The sequence below is a fragment of the Capsicum annuum genome, chromosome 4, assembly GCF_002878395.1.
Source record: "Capsicum annuum cultivar UCD-10X-F1 chromosome 4, UCD10Xv1.1, whole genome shotgun sequence".
Lineage (NCBI taxonomy): Eukaryota > Viridiplantae > Streptophyta > Magnoliopsida > Solanales > Solanaceae > Capsicum > Capsicum annuum.
The window spans coordinates 151,751,048-151,768,273 of NC_061114.1; the positions used below are offsets into that span (position 1 = coordinate 151,751,048).

Below are 17,226 nucleotides of genomic sequence, written 5' to 3' on the forward strand. Positions count from 1 at the left end.
CCAGTGTGATTTTTTCCACATAGTTTCTACTTGTAATATTGACACGACCCGATCGAGAGCCTTATCATAATGGGCGTCCCAAGTCCGATCAGGAACGGAGACCACCCCCATTACCCAACCCAACCTCTAGTCGCGTGCCCTGAGTTGATTGAATTTTATGCATATAACAAGATAGTGTAACAACTCATATGAAGACTCTGGGATAGGATCACAACCGTGACCAGCCCAATCCAGTCCAACCATCCCACACCAACCGCCCAACCGTACCAAACCATTCTAAAGGCCATAACAAAATATGTTCGAAAATATAATATAATTAATCCTAAGATAAAATACGATAGAACCGCGAGAAATTATGTCCAATGATGTCATCCCATAAGCCAAAGGCCCACACTAATACAGATCCCGCCCATTTCAACCCATAGCAATACCACAAAGCCTCTAACCAAAGAGAATTAAAAATCCAGTTGAGACATGCCCCTAACTATGGCCAAAACCAATATCCAAAATAAAATCAAAGTGTTTAGAAATATCCATAACATGAAATTGAGCTTTTCAAAAGAATCGAAGCTCACCACTTTAGTCAAATGCTAATCTCCGAGTCAATCACTATATTAGAGGAGTAGAACGGCCAGTTCCTATATAGCATCGGTATATAGCCGCAGTATATGGGTTAACGGGTGAATGCTAGCATGATCTCAGGATAAGGATAAAATAATGTCATTTATAAAGACAAGTAAAACCATCCATATGCACACAACCACACACATATATATAACCATGCTAGAAAAAGGGACCAGGTTATGTATGCCATTAGAACTTTGACCTGGGTTGTGTAGCTTTGTCGTCCTAATCCACCCATGGGAGGTTCAGCTACCCCTTCTGAAAGGGCCCCAGTGCATGTAGCCGCATGACCAGGGAAAAAACCTGGGATGACTAGTACATTCCCCAAAATATAGTGTGATATCATGCACATGGTCACCAAGACCAACCTCGCATCGGTTAATATGAGTTTTCAGTTTTGGTCCCCTCGAGACCTCCACCTTCCACGGCTTTGCTACACATCCCGCCATTATTACCCAATTAAAACCATTACCAAGAAACCAATCAATCCATTTACTATTTATCAACCAAGGCCATTTAGTGGTGGTATCATCATACCACCATACATGTAAGTACTATCCATAGCAAACCATATAGGTTTAAGAGGACTTCCAAGTACCCTTCAATATACCATATTAAACCACTTGGGGGACCACTTGGAGGATTTCATGTACCCCACAAGCATAACTAATTAGTCATTTGCCTTTCCAATCCATTTAAAGTATGCATAATTTCTTTACCAAGTTTTAAAACAAAAAAGAGTTCAATTAAAAGCAATTGATGTAATGAAAACATGCTAATAGGCATTTTATCAAACACATTGGGGGCATAATATAGCCAAAACTAATTCCAATTACCATTAAATCATTCCTATGCAATAGAATTATCCAAAATCACAATTAATGCACATAAAACATAATTAAAAACATGGAAAACCATAACCAACCATTTAGGGGTCGCTTGGCAGAGTATATAAGAATAATGCAAAATATGGTGTATTAGTTATGCTTGTATTAGCAATACTTGTGTTAGTTATGCTTGTATTTTTCTTATGTAGTGTTTGGTTTGATGTATTAAAAATAATATGAATTACATAATTTCTAAAAAAATAACTTTCTTTACATAATACCTTCAATATATATGTTAGAAATGATGCAAATTTTTTAAGGGGTAATAATGTCTTTAAGCATGTTAATGCATGCATTAAAACCATTACATTACTAATGTCATGGATTTTGAGGTATTAGTAATACACACCTCAATACACAATAGAGTGTATAACTAATGAAAGCATTAGTTATACATAGGGTAAAAATATATACCAAACAAGTTACTACTAATACACATTAAACTAATGCATGCATTAACTTTCCAATACACTCTGCCAAACGACCCCTTAATATCAAACCTCCAATTCATATTTGAAAACCAAAATCATAAAATCAATGAAGTCATGAAAACATTAATAAAAACCATGCTTGTAGTTAGAATTAACAATGAGAGAAGAGAACATGCCTTAAACCAAGATGATGATGGAAAGAAAACACCAAGACAAGCCTCAATTAATCCTCTAGAGTGTTTTAGAAAAGTTTCTAAGTGTTAATGAATGGAATAATAGGGTATATAAACTCCCAAGTAGATTAGAAGTCATGGGACCTTATTAGAATAAGTGGGAAAATATCCAGAATACCCCCACTTAAGTTCCACAAAATTTTGTCCCAGGGGTACGACTGACCCTCACGAATCATATTATTCAATACAATTAGTACCCTCCACTCGTATCCTAGCCTCAACCTTTGGATCCAATACTATCCAGCAAGCATACGATCTGTACCCTTCATCCGTACCCCTAGCAGATTAAACCTAAGAAAGATATAGACACTGTCCACTATATGACTCCATGGTACAACTCATACCATGAATTATGGCTCACGGTAGGCCACTCGTACTCAAATCTAACCTAAGTAACAAAGTCTAAGATTAAGTTAAGGAACCAAACCATACCCATCAATACAACTCATACCCCTAAGTCATATCCATTCTAATAATCAAACTCTATCCCACCAACCAACACTGATCAGCATATGATAGGACTATACCATTCGTACCCCATCATATGGCTCGTACCCATGAGTCGTATTGGGTCCAGATACCAGAATTCTAGGAAATTTTCTAAGGGTCAAAACTCAAGGTGTTATAAATATTTAATGAGGCACATTATCTCTCAAGACATGAACGTCCAAAGGGGTATGAAACTAATAAGTGTGCATGTCCACTACTTTATAAATAAAGCATCTATTTTTCCTCATTCTCATGATATAAACTTGCATTACCTCCTTAGTTTTCTCCCTTGATCTTCACCCTTAACCTTTATAATTAATCTCATGTCTATGAATACCCTTTTATGTTCCTTTATGGAATGCTATAAATAAGAAAATAAGAGCTCATTTACTAATTTTTAAAGCTTAAATACTATAGTTGTATTAAAAATTTTCTGCAACAAGAGATATAAAAAATCAATTCAAGACGTAATAGTGAAAACTAGACATAAGAGCCCGTGCAAGCACGAGCCGAACATATGTTATTTTTTATCTCAATTTATATGATACTGATAAATTTTAGAGAGTTAATCAAATTTATATATGAAATTTAAATATTTTAAGTTTTTAATGATATACAATATTTTTATATAATTTTTTGACAATACATGTTACTTTCATTGTTTGAATTTATGTGCCACTAATGTAATTTAGAGAGTCAACCAAATTTTCTATATAACTTTTAGATGTGTGTATGGTCTTTATATATATTAAGTTTTTAATTATTGCAATTTGTAGCATTTTTACATAATTTTTAGATAATATATACTACTCTATCTGTCTCATTTGTGTGACACTGAAGAATTTAGAGAATCAACCGAATTTTTTACATATTTTGGGTTGTTCATTATGGTAATTTATAGTACTTACTGTTGTTTTCAAATAATATGTATTACTCATATCCCAATTTATGTAACTATGATAGTATATGGAGAATTAGTCAAATTTTTTATATATCGATAATATTTTAAGTTGTTAATTATTGTGATATATAATATTTTTTACATTATTTTTAAATAACATGTGCTACTTATTCTGTCCCAATTTTCATGGCTGATAGCATTTTGGGAGTCAACAAACATTTTTATGTCCTTCAAACATCTTAAACAAATAATTATTGTAATTTATAGTAACATTTATGTGATTTTTAAATACATAACAGATAAAAAATAAGACAAATAAATTAAAATAGAGAAAAATAATAATATATAAAAAATGGACTTGCTCGGCAAGCTGGCAGGACAATGTCATATATATATATATATATATATATATATATATATATATATATATATATGTATAGTGATTTATGATATTTCTTACGTTATTTTAAATAAAATATGTTACTTTCCCTGTCCTAATTTAAGTGGCTGATAGAATTTTGAGAGTCAACAAACTCTTTTATGTCCTTTAAATATCTTGAACCATTAATTATTGTATTTTATATTAACTTTTATGTAACTTTAAAATACATAACAGATAAAAAATAAGACAAACAAATGAAAATGGAGAAATATAATAATATATAAAAAGTGGGCTTGGTCGGCAAACCGGCAGGACAACATCCAACTACTTCCCAAGCCATAATATATATATATATATATATATATATATATATATATATATATATATATTAGTAATTACATATAATTTTACATATTTTAAGCAATTAATTATTATGATTTATAGTACTTTGTGTTATTTTCAAATAATATGTGTTAATCCCAACTTATTGATTGTGGTAGTATATGAAAAATCAATCAAATTTTGTATATGTAGATAACATTTAAGTTGTTAATTGTTCTGATTTATGATGTTTTTTACGTTATTTTTTAAATAATATATGTCACTTCCACTGTCCCAATTTATGTGGCTGATAGAATTTTGAGAGTCAACAAACTTTTTTATGTTCTTCAAATATCTTAAATCGTTAATTATTGTAATTTATAGTAAATTTTATGTAATTTTTTAATATATAATAGATAAGAAATAAGAAAAATAAATTAAAATGGAGAAAAATAATAATACACAAAAAGTGGGCTTGGTCAGCAAGCTGACAGGATAACGTCCAGCTGCTCCCAAGCCACTTATATATATTATATGTCAATTATAGTAATTTATAATTGTTTTACATTATTTTAAATAATATATGTTACTTACTCTATCCCAATTTATGTGGCTGATAGAATTTTGAGAGTCAACAAATTTTTTATGTCCTTCAAATATCTTAAATTGTTAATTATTGTAATTTATAGTAACCTTTATTTAATTTTTATATAGATAAAAAATAAGACAAATAAACTAAAACAGGAAAAAATAATAATATATAAAACGTGGGCTTGGTCGACAAGCTGGCAGGACAACGTCCGGCTACTTCCCAAGCCACTTATATATATTAGTACTAGATAGAGAAGCTCGTGCAAGCAAGGACCCGATGATAAGCGTGAACTCCATCTTTTTTGTCGCTAGAAGACAGACACTAAATACTACTAATATGTAAATGTTCCGCAGAAACATAGCTAATTTTCATTTATGAACTATTTACATACAAAAATTATTAACATGTAGACCTGTCATGCTAAACTGTTGGTGTACACTGAGATGTCGATTGTCATTTACATCAAAACGCAAAAAGTTTGTTCATGCAAATGATCATATAGTATACCATGTGATGAAGTTAGTAGAGGCAACTAAAATCTAACTGTACATGCCACACCACCTGAGTGAACTCGGCTGCATTCAAATTTCGTAGTCGACACCTATGACAGAAATTTAAGAGCATTGAGAATGTGTAATAAAGTGGATCATGATCATTCTATTTACCTGATAGCATTGAGTAAATAGATGTAATAAAGGGATAGCATGAGCATTATATTTACCTATTGAGATTGAGATGTTATGGTTATCAGAAACAAAATGTAATTTTCTGCAGCTATAAATATTTTAAATAAATTTCACCTGAGTAGAAAATTTTGTATTAGTTGGTTGAATTTCTTATAATGTATATGTTAGACTTGCCTATTTGCTACGAGTAATCCTGGAGATTTCAGTTGTGAAGAAAATGAAAGACTTTTATGTAACTTGTTGATATGCGAAAGAATGTCGAGATAATTAATTTATATGAATAGGTGTGATAACTATAATATTTGTTAGCTCAATATAAATGTTTGAATAACTGTTAGAGCTCAGTTAAAGGGGAAGTAGAGTACAGTAGAAAACAAAATCTTAAAGTATTGTTACCCTTATTCTTTTTTAGTTGGTGTAGGTGGTTCTATTTTCTGCTTCTTACCTACCTCTCCGAGAGTCATGGATAATCGTGATATTGCAAATACTGGGTTTCTAGGATGCAACAGCTAGCATATTAGGTTTTGGTTTGAAAATCTGAAGATTGGCTTTTCTAGTTGGGGCTTAAAAGCTTATGAGCGAGCTGGTGATTTTTACGGACAATAGACAACAGTTGTTTCTAAGCGAAAAAGGCAAAAGGTAGCACCTTAAGTAAAAGTACGCATAATGTGGTATTTTAATTTACCAATAGAACAGAATTCTAAAACGAATTTTCCTTGTTGTTAGTAGTATGTAGTTGTGTACCTGGACAACAACACTTTCATATATTTGTTTTAAAATTAGGGAAAACATTCTTTTTTCCAATATTCCTGAGATTATTACCGTAATTGTATCATTAGCATCCATGATGTCAAGCTCGAAGTGACACCTGTGATTAGAATTAAAGCATACTAAAATGTGTAATGAATATTTAAAATAAAAAGGTAAAAAGTAGCAGTACCAAACTTTTAGCCATGTAACACACTCACATTGTGAATTTAATCTACTAAAAGAGAATATGCACATATCCTACATCCGCTACAAGTACTTCAATGTCTATAGAACCTAACAACAACATGTAAATGACATGCTGAGCTCATAGTTCAAATTCACTAATATCTAAGCAAATAACTGAAACAACTATCGAAGAGATTTCTCAAATATGAATACCAACATGGAATAAAAATAAATTCACAGTTAAAAGTAGAAGATACAATTTACTGGGAAGGGATTTTCCAGAAATTACCAACAAACATCACTACCATTTGATGGAACTCTCTACTTTGAGAAAGATTATACATTGTACATACTTTATTATTTTTTGGTTCCTAATCACTCTGTAATAAAAGATGTTTTTCTTATGGTTAAATCTTTGTGGCTAGCTAATTCATAGTAACTTCAATACGCAATGCTTTCTTGCAGTGTTCAGGTCCACTGGTAGAAACTTTTTTTAAATGCGTATTGACAGTAAGTAGCATTTAAGAATTTTTATTTTTCTTCTTTATTTTTTTCCATATACATAAGTTTAACCAACTGATCATCTTTGGATTACGACATCAAAGTCGTTGTTAAATAAAACCACAAAAATTGTCAAGGAAGGACCTACAATTTCGTTCACAAAATAGTCCGCATTGACGTATGGTTCGAAAAGGGACTTCTCCTCAAGGGGTGTGATGTGAACAACTTATCATAATCCAAGCAATAATGATTGCTTTCAAGTGTTGAACACATGACCTAGCTATAGGTCACACAGAGATAACTTTACTATTGCTTTTAGGCTTCCTTCTTTAAGAAACTCTTACCTTTAAGAGATGTTTGTGATATGCAGTATGGTTCAAATCAAATGATAGCAGCATTGAGGGTGACAGAGATTTGAAGTCCATTTATACACATGAGGGATATTCTCAAAGAGCTTGGATATAAAGAGACTAACCTTAATCTTGCAGCTGGTGTTAGCTTCTCTTATTTATTTATTCATTTCCAATTTAAAGAATTTCTTTTCAATATATTATATTTAGCGGACATAAGAGTTTAAATTGTTAATTTATGATTGATATGTTTTGTTCGTGTTATTTGCAGTGATTTTAGTTGTGCTAGGATAATAGGGGGTCTATCTAGCTTATGTCGCTCTTTTTGTTGATAATCCTCGTTAAGGTAACTTAAATTCAAATATTTATTTATTACTAATACATATTTTTTTACTTTAACAAAAATCTGATTAAAACAACAAATTGATGACATTATATAATGTTTGAAATAAAAAATTTTAAATTTTGTACAGAAGGGAGGAAAAAGAAAGTGCACAGTAGAGATTGTATATGATGCAACAAAATTAGTAGCTATCCGGGGACTAATACTCGATGTAGCTTATACTTGAAGCATCAAACCAATTTCTTTATTTTGGTGCATACAAAGTGATTGCAGTTTGAGCAGGCAATTAAGTAAAAAGATTGGAGATGGTCGGAAAGTGATAGTTTTGCTTCCACAGAAAAAGTTTGTACCTACAACATTAATCTATAGTAACGTTAGAAACTTCTTTGAAGATATTTGTGATAAGACTGTGGATTACAATTTTGAAGTGCCCATGTGTTCATATTTGGTTTGTGGTTTTTTTCCAGAAGGGTTGGTAACCCTAAAATGTAGTTGGCTGATTGATACTTTTGCTATTAGTTTCTACGTGTACACTGCAAAGATATACTTGTGCTTATGTTTGTGTTGTATGAGTAAGGTTAGTCATTTTTTTTAGTACAGAAATATTTAGTACCTATATGTACATGTTGTGGAATAAACCAACCGTAGATAACAATTCTGGGATGGTGGATATAGATAGTACTTGATCTTCAATAGGTACAAGATTCAGTGAGGAGAGCGATCCGATGAGCTTCTTAAAGTGTAAGATAACAATATTTGTTCATTGTACTTCATCCAAGAAAAAGTTAGGTTAAATAGTAAAAATATTTTTGACAACATTATTGAGGGGAGTAGGCTAATAAATATCAGTTCATTAGTGTAGTAGCCTGGACATATTGAGTATTTTTTAAAATCGTGTTTGATATCTTGTTGCTAATCTTAGAGTTGCGTATGCGAAAGATGGAGAGCATTTTTAATTCAATACAAAAAAGAAAGAATTAAAAAGTAAGAGTTGTAGATGAATGAGATTTATTTTGGAGAAAAAAATACTACGGAGGATGGTTATTTTTGAAAAGCATGGGACTAAATCACCATGGGTCTCAAGATGGGTAACTTCACCTTATGCCTAAGTGGTAAGTGTGTGGAAATCAATCAGAACTCATTGACTTTTACTTTCAGTATAAATATGAGTCACAAAATAGGAATGAGATGAAAACATCTTTTCAGAGAGATAATTCGCTAGGACAGAGTACTTCAACGCGGTTGTTTTTAGATACCTTTAATCTAAGTCAGCAACAATATAAAAAAGTATGTAAAACTCAAGGTAACAAGGATAACACTTGAAGTTTAGAAGATCACTGAATGATTGAGAAATCAGTAGAATTGAAGAGCTTTAGCAACTTAGAGCACATCAAAGGCACAAGAGAAAAGAGATAGATTTAGTATGGTAGAGACAGAAAAGGAGACCACTCTATCAAGTCCTTTTATGAGATACTCTTATGTCTAGGAAGCACATATGGAAAGAACAAATTCAAAAGATTTGCTGAATCATGCATTAATTGATTGTCTTGGAAGTGCTACATAACTATATATTCTTAAATGTTACCATGTGTTATAAGTTGGATAAACTTTAAGAAAGAAACTTTCATCTAATGGTAATAGTTTGTATATATTTGAATTCAATTTTGAATTTTAAACTTATGAACTTATTTTGTTTAACTTTGTAAACCTTCAAATCATTATGAGCACTCCCTTTATACTCGTCTTTGTCAGCGCTATATTTTCATTTATGGGTTGTGAAAAAGTCCTTGACGAGCTGAATGGTTAATGTATCACATGAATAGTTTCAATCTTTTGACATGATTTGAGGTCCCTTTTAATGTCCTCTTTAATTAGACATTATAAAAGAATATGAAAATATAAGACAAATGATTGAGAAATGCCTTTTTGTTTAAGAGGGACCCATAATATATTCTAGATTAGATTTCGAGTTTTGAATTGAGTGTCTGATAACCTCTTTCATTGGTTATACTTTTGGTTAAATCATTGGATTTTCCACTTCTCGGAAATGAAAAAAATTGAAGAGTCGATCTCTCAAAGTATCACTCAACTTATAATTGTAGTATTATTCAAGACAATCACTTTCGTTATTGAAAATAATTTGAATCAAGAAGAATGACTTTCAAAAATTATTACTAATTAGTTGAGTGATTATTTGAGAAATCAACATGAAAAGTGGAACTACTCTTTCTTTGTCTTTGTTGTTATATGACAACTATGTTCAAAATGTTATTTGTATGAAACGAAATCAGAGAAAAACAATCACCTTATTTTGTACTATGGGTAAATTGATCAACTTAGTAAATTATTTTTTAATACATAACCTAGGACGCCCTTTATCTTATAGTCTGTCTATTCTTTAACTGATTTTGAACATGTATGCACTTAAAAAAAATCTAAAACAAACCCAGACATTTCATAGAGATAATCGTATAAAGAAACAAAGTTCACCTTTGAAACTATGAAAGCTATAGTACAGACGCTATTACACATAAAAGCAATGGAATTCAAGTTTCATGATTCTACTAGTAAAAATCTTTAACACAAATGTCACAATTATTTCAACTTTTTAACAAAAATTTTTAATGTAGACGGAAAAAATAAGACAGACCCACAAATTTCACAACCATAAGCACATAAATGAGTAAAGTTCTCTACTAAAACTATCAGATCTACAAGCACATAAATCAGATCAACAAAATGGTCGAAAGAATAAATAATAAACTGCAAAAAAATTCACTCAGAAGAATGCACCAGGTTGTAGCAGGAAGAAACCAAAAACAACAATATCCTATGTAGACGCAACACCAACAAAACAAAGAAAATTTCAAGCCAAACAATTAAATACAAAAAATAAAATGATGACTAAAGAGAACTCACAAAGATAATAAAATTGCAATCTTTGAAGTAGGAAATTGTTTTACCAAAGGTTTTGAGATTGAGATAGAGTAGAGATGCTAAAAGACATAGAAATATTCTCCCATCCGATTGACACACATTTAACTTTGGTAGGGCAGTTGATAGACACGTACATGATTAGTCAAATAAACAATGAAAAAATTAAATTAGCCCTCAATAAATAATGAAAATAGCCGTGTGAGGAAGCTGGCGGGACTACCTTAAATCTTTCTGCCTTTTCCTATTGATACTTAGAGCCCGTTTAGACATGCAATGTGAAATTATAATTTAAAATCATAATATGAAATCATTTGAAACGAAGTTGAAATTTTGTTTGGACATATTAAGTTGTGTTTTTTCTAGTAAATATGAAAATCCTACAAGTTGTGAAAACTATTAATTTTTTGGCAATTCTTATACTCCCGCCATTTACTTTAACTGGACATATTTGGTCATGACGCACTGATTAAGAAAATAATGATAGACATTGAGTATTTTATCATACTACCCTTATTAACTAGTGTTTAGTATTATGTCTTGAAAATAATTTTTAAAAATAAATATTTATTGATAAAAGTAAAACGTGAAAAAAATTATTATTTTTTCTTGATATGTTAAAAGTGACAAGTAAAAGTATAAATCTATTTTTAGAATAGTTGATAAATAAAAATGAATGGAGGAAATATAATGCTATCAAATGAACAAGCCATAATTTATTAGTAGGATATCATAAAATTCGAAGACACCGTTTTGATAAATCACATATAAACATATTTTTTTATAAATAAATGTTTAAATTTTATTAAAATTGACCAATAAATAATAATAGTACCAATTAGTTATTCTTTAATATAATCCTTTTACATTGTACCGATAATCTCTTCGAGCATATATCTTTTTTCTTTATTTACAAAATGTAAAATATTAAATTTTTATAAAACATAAATATATGGTTCAAATATTATTTAAAAATGTTAGGAAAGTAAGATTTGAAGTCACAAATCATCACCTTTATAGAATTTGGGATTTATTATGATTTCAAATTCATGTTAAAATACTAATTTTATAATTTAAAATTATGAGATGAAATTACAATGACCTTCGCTTTATCTATTGCATTTACCGTAAAGAAATAATCCCAAATAAGGGTGTACAAATCAAACCGCCAAGTCAAATCAAATCAAATTGAAAAAAAAAATCGACTTATGATTTGGTTTGATTGGTTTGGTGTTTAAACAAAAATTCGACCATTCTTGGTTTGATGTTAACAAAAAAAAAAGTCAAATCGAACCCAAATCAAACAATATATTAAGCTCGGGCCCAAACTCTAAATATAAAAATAATAATGCTTTAATTAAACAAAATTATTTGTATTATATTCTTTTACTGTATAATTAATAAAACCTAATGACAGTCAAAATGAATTGTTCATAAATTTTCATTATTACCTAATTTGCCAAAAATTTACAATAAAAAATATAAAGAGTAATTTAATTGACTTTTTTATTCATAGTTAAAGTATTTTTAGTTTTGACACACTCCTTACAAAATTATTTTCCTCCATAAATAATAAGTAATCTACATTACGCTACCTTTAACTAAATATTACCAATTTACTTTAAGTTTTTGGTTATGTAAAAATTCAGTTGTCTTAATTTTGATTTAAAAAAAAATTATTAAGACCATCATCATTATATAAAACATATTCATTAATTTAAGTATAAACGTTAAAATAAAATATAATATAGATCAGAGAAAGTAAAGAGCTACAAAAATTCATAAAAATTTACTATTTGTTCATCTCAATTTAAATGTCTTACTTCTTTTTTGGTATGTCTCAAAAAAATAAATTTTTTCTATATTTTGTAAATTTTTTAATTTTAACATTCTACATGACAAGTCTAAAACCACAAGATTTAAAAACTACATACTTCATTCATCTCATATTAGTTGTCCATATTATCAACAATAATAGCCCAAATTATTTGTCAATCTTCAAAACAAAATAGAATTAATTGAATTTTTCTATTTTACTCTTACAATTGAAATTCTTTTTTAAGTGTATGCAAATTTATAATTTTTTATTTTTTTTGTAAAACTACTCTTCTTATTTATGATTATGTAAGGGCATGTGATGAAGAAAGTAAATAACTAATATTAAATAGAAGGAGCATATTTTTAATTTAAAATCACAAAATTCAAAAACTTTAATTAAAATGGAAGGAGTACATCAATTATAAATATTCATGTAAGAATATACTTAAAATAAAAAGTTTTTTTTTAAAAAAAAAAAAGAGAAAAGAAAAAGAATTGAGAGTTAAATAAATTAAGGAAAAGACAAAAGAAAGAAGTGATGGTAAAGAAAAAAAATTTAACAAAAAAAACAAAAGAAAGACATATGGAGCAACATGAACAAAAGAAAGAGCCATATGGAACAACATGAATGGATAAAAAGTTTTGTGAGGACTATCAAAACTTGGTATCCTCACTTATATATAAGTATGATGTATATATATATGTGTGTGTATATTATATATGCATATATATAATTTAACTTTTTATACATAAAATATTAATTATAATTTACTTTTTAAATATTTTTTTATTAGATTTATTAATTTTCAATATTTAAAAAGTAGATGTGTGTGTGTGTATATATATATAGGCCTTTAAGTTATAATATTTGTCCATTAATTATTAATAAAATTATCCAAAACTCAATATAAACTTAAAATCAAAATTTTTCACTTTTTATCTAACTTTTTAATTTTAAAGGAGTTTTTCGCTCCTCAATTTTTTATAATTATAGTTTTTATTAGCACATAAGTGAAAATATACTTGATCTAGTCTTCAATCACAATATAATTATAAAAAATAAAGATTAGAAAAGAAATCATAAAAATTAAAAAATTGACTAAAACTTAAACCGAAAAAATTAATTTTATGTTAATTTGATTTGATTTATAATTTTAATAAATTAACATAATTAATTTAATTAATTTCAATAAAATTAAATCAACCCGACCTATGTGCACCCCTAATCCCAAAACAACAAAATATTGATCCCACGGCCACAAATCCCCTAGACCCCATAATCCCTTCTCATCCTATACCGCTAGACCCTTCTAGAATTGTACTTTACCAATATTTCTCCTCTCTACTATATATAACCTTTCCCTCCTGCTCTGGTGATCATCTAACTTGTTGCCAAAGCGTTCAATATTTTCACTTTCACTCAGCAAACCAACCAACAAATTTTTCAGTATAAAATGGGTTCATCAACTGCGACTGCAACCCACCAAGTGAAAATTCCATTTTCCGGGTATAAATTGGAGAACAAAACTCCATTTTTGGGCAGGAGAATCAGTTTCGTATCAGTTTCGTATCGCAGAACAAATGTTACAGAGACAAAATGGTGAGACAAAGGTACAGACCCATGAAAGTAGTGAACGAGAAAGTGGTGGGATAGACTTAGGGACGACGAATTCAACAGTAGCAGTAATGGAAGGTGGGAAACCAACAATAGTGACAAACGCGGAGGGGCAAAGAACGACGCCGTCTGTAGTGGCGTATACGAATAACGGAGACAGATTAGTTGGGCGGATAGCGAAAAGGCAGTCGGTGGTGAATCCGGAAAACACTTTTTTCTCAGTGAAGTGGTTTGTAGGGAGGAAAATGGCGGAGGTTGATGAAGAGTCGAAGCAGGTATCGTATAGAGTGATGAAGGATGACAATGGGAATGTTAAGCTTGAGTGTCCTGCTATTGGTAAACAGTTTGCTCCTGAGGAAATTTCTGCTCAGATATGTATACTTGTCCATTCACTGCTTGTTTCCGTTACTCTAGTCTAAATACTAGTATTACATTTGAATGGTGGAATATGTCTACCAATAAATTTCGAAGGAAAATTGAACCTGGAAATAATTTTTTTTAGTGGTTATCAACCTTGGAAAGGAGTGTTGGAGTTGTTGGGAAACAATAATAAAATTTTAATATCAATGGTAAAATTCAATATTATAACAATGTAGTAGTGTTAACAACAATAATAACAGTTGTAGATTTAATAATAATAATAATAATAATAATAATAATAATAATAGTACTGCTATGTTTTAAATTCGTTATTCTAAAAATAATGATATTAAATATTCAGTAAATATTTCTATGATAAAATTTTAGGTGATATATAAAATTATGGTATAATACAACATGTTAATTTGATCTCAAATCACATCTATGACTTCCAACTTTAGATATGCACAAATATGTACATGTGTCATGTGTTTACTTATTCAATTTTATATAAGTTCAAGTGCACACTTGTGTTCGCCTAAAGTTGGAGGTCATAGATTTGATTTGAGATCAAGTTAAAAGGATATGTTTATGTATTGTGCCTAAAATTATACTTGAATAGTGCTAGTATACTTGAGTTGTGCTAGGCATTCTTCAATGAAATTATTTTAAGAGTGTGAAATATTTTTTCAGCATTAAACATGCACTTCCTTACTTAATTAGAGGATATTCAAAGTCTTTCCTAATTCCTAATTAATTAGAGGATTCAAGAATTATCAAAATTAATTATATTGCCAACAAGTTTTAATGGGTAAATATAAAATCTAATCAAACGAAAATTATACGAAAACAATTGAAATAGAAAGGAGATGAAAAAAGAAAAAATAGGTGAATATTGAGGGATAAGAAAACTAGCTTTTATATCTTTTCATTCCAAAAGAGAAGGCTATTTCTAGAAGTAGTTTCGGAGTGAACATTAAGGCGGTGACATATCTTACAAGTCACTTATTTTCATTGGTAATTGATAATAAAATAATCTTTTTTTTGGTTTAATTTGTATTTTATTAATAATCAAAAGTTAAAAAACAAGAATGGGCTAACCCATTCAAAATACAACCTAAATAGCAAAGAAAATAAATATGGACCGGATATTAGAAACTCAGCCCAAAAAATACATATATATAAGTAAGTAGGGTTTCCTAACTGAGCTAAGAAGCTCATTAGTACCCTCCGCCTTTTCTGCTCTTAGTGTAGAGTTTCCATGGATTTGTTTTTCAATCTCCAGCTCCAACTTCTGCTTCTTTAGGTGGTGAATACCATTTCCTTGTATAGCTATGGTGTATACATCTTCAGCTTCACAGGTAAGTTTTCTTTTTCGTTTAATCATTTGAGGTTGATCTTTGTTGCTTAACTCCCTTTTTTCTTTCAATAACCAGTTGAGATCTCCAGTACTAAGATGTATGACAAGCTTTTTTGGTGCACGAAAAAGTGTAGTCTGCTTAGGCCTGGTAATCATTGCAGGTAAACTTACCATATTGTCATTACTAGCTTTACTCTCCCTTCTGAAAACTAACCTTCCTGTTGAATTAGTTCTTAAAGGGAGGGAGATTAACGGATGCTCGGACCCATTGGATCTTTGATGATGCCAAAAACCTAAGCTGCATGAATTGAAGAGCTGACCAATGACCGTTGATTTACAGAGAGTCCTTTTTGATGGCTTATAACCTAGGCTAAGTAGTTTCCATTTTTTTTGTTGCTCATCTTGTACAGAAGACAGTGTATTAGCCTGTCCAGTGTGTTGTCTGATGCTTAGCTGCTAGCCTGAGATAAGATGACTAATACTTATCACTGTTCAAAATCTTTCTAGCTGTGTTAGGCAATTGCTAAAATGTTGTATATTCAAATTGATTGCACTCCACTGCTATGTTGGCTAGATAATCTGTTAGCTGGTTCCCCTTTCTGCATGTATGAAGTATTTTTACTTGCTTGCTTTCAATCGGTTTTCATGTGTTCATTATTATATCCTCAATTTGTCATGGTATCTTTCACTCCTTGCATAGAATTTGCTTTAATTTAAGTGAATCAGTCTATATTATAACTTTGCTGTGTCCTGAATTATTGCAATGTTTTGCTGCATTCCAAAGAGCAATTGCTTCTGCTTTTAAACTAGTGACCTCTTCAATGGCCTTTCCTGCTGCATACACGAGATCACCTTTTAAGAAAAATGCCCATGAACTTTTCTCTGGATTTCCTCTTGATACTCCATCTGTATTGTATTTAACCCAGCCTGACTTTGGAAATTCCCACATGACACCTATTAGGTTTTAGTTGTCTGAATTGGTGCATAATAGCAGGCCAATCCCCTCTAAAATTCAAAGCTGGCTTTCTCACTTTAAGTAGCATCTTAAGATGTCTTGTAACATTTACGATCATCTTGTGAACTGAAACTCCTTTTCCTTATGCTTCAGTGAATTTCTCCTTTTCCATAATTCCCAAATTATCATGGCTGAAATTGCTCTGAAATAAGCTCTCTCTTGGCTTTACATCAACATTCCACCATGAATATATAACATTTCTTAGACTCAGTCCTTGAATGCTAATACCTGTAAAAGAAGAGAAGTAGGTCTAAGTCCTGTTAGCAAAATCGGATCCCAATAGTACATGAGTCATAGTCTCTTGTGTTGGATTTTGACAACACCAACACATAGAAGGATTTCACTCCCCATCTTTGAAAAGTAGTATCAACAGAAATCTTCCCCTTCCATATTCTCCACATGAAAAAGCTACACTTGAAAGGTAAACCTTTTATCCACACTTTCTTGT

The 17,226-nt window shown here is 30.3% G+C and overlaps 1 long non-coding RNA gene across 1 annotated transcript; it reads left to right on the forward strand.

Moving 5' to 3' along the window:
• The first annotated feature begins 13,579 nt into the window (after positions 1-13,579).
• LOC107867945 lies at positions 13,580-16,399 on the forward strand. Its single transcript, XR_001673459.2, has 2 exons — positions 13,580-15,924; positions 15,994-16,399. It is a non-coding gene; the product is annotated as an uncharacterized LOC107867945 (long non-coding RNA).
• Positions 16,400-17,226: the final 827 nt, after the last annotated feature.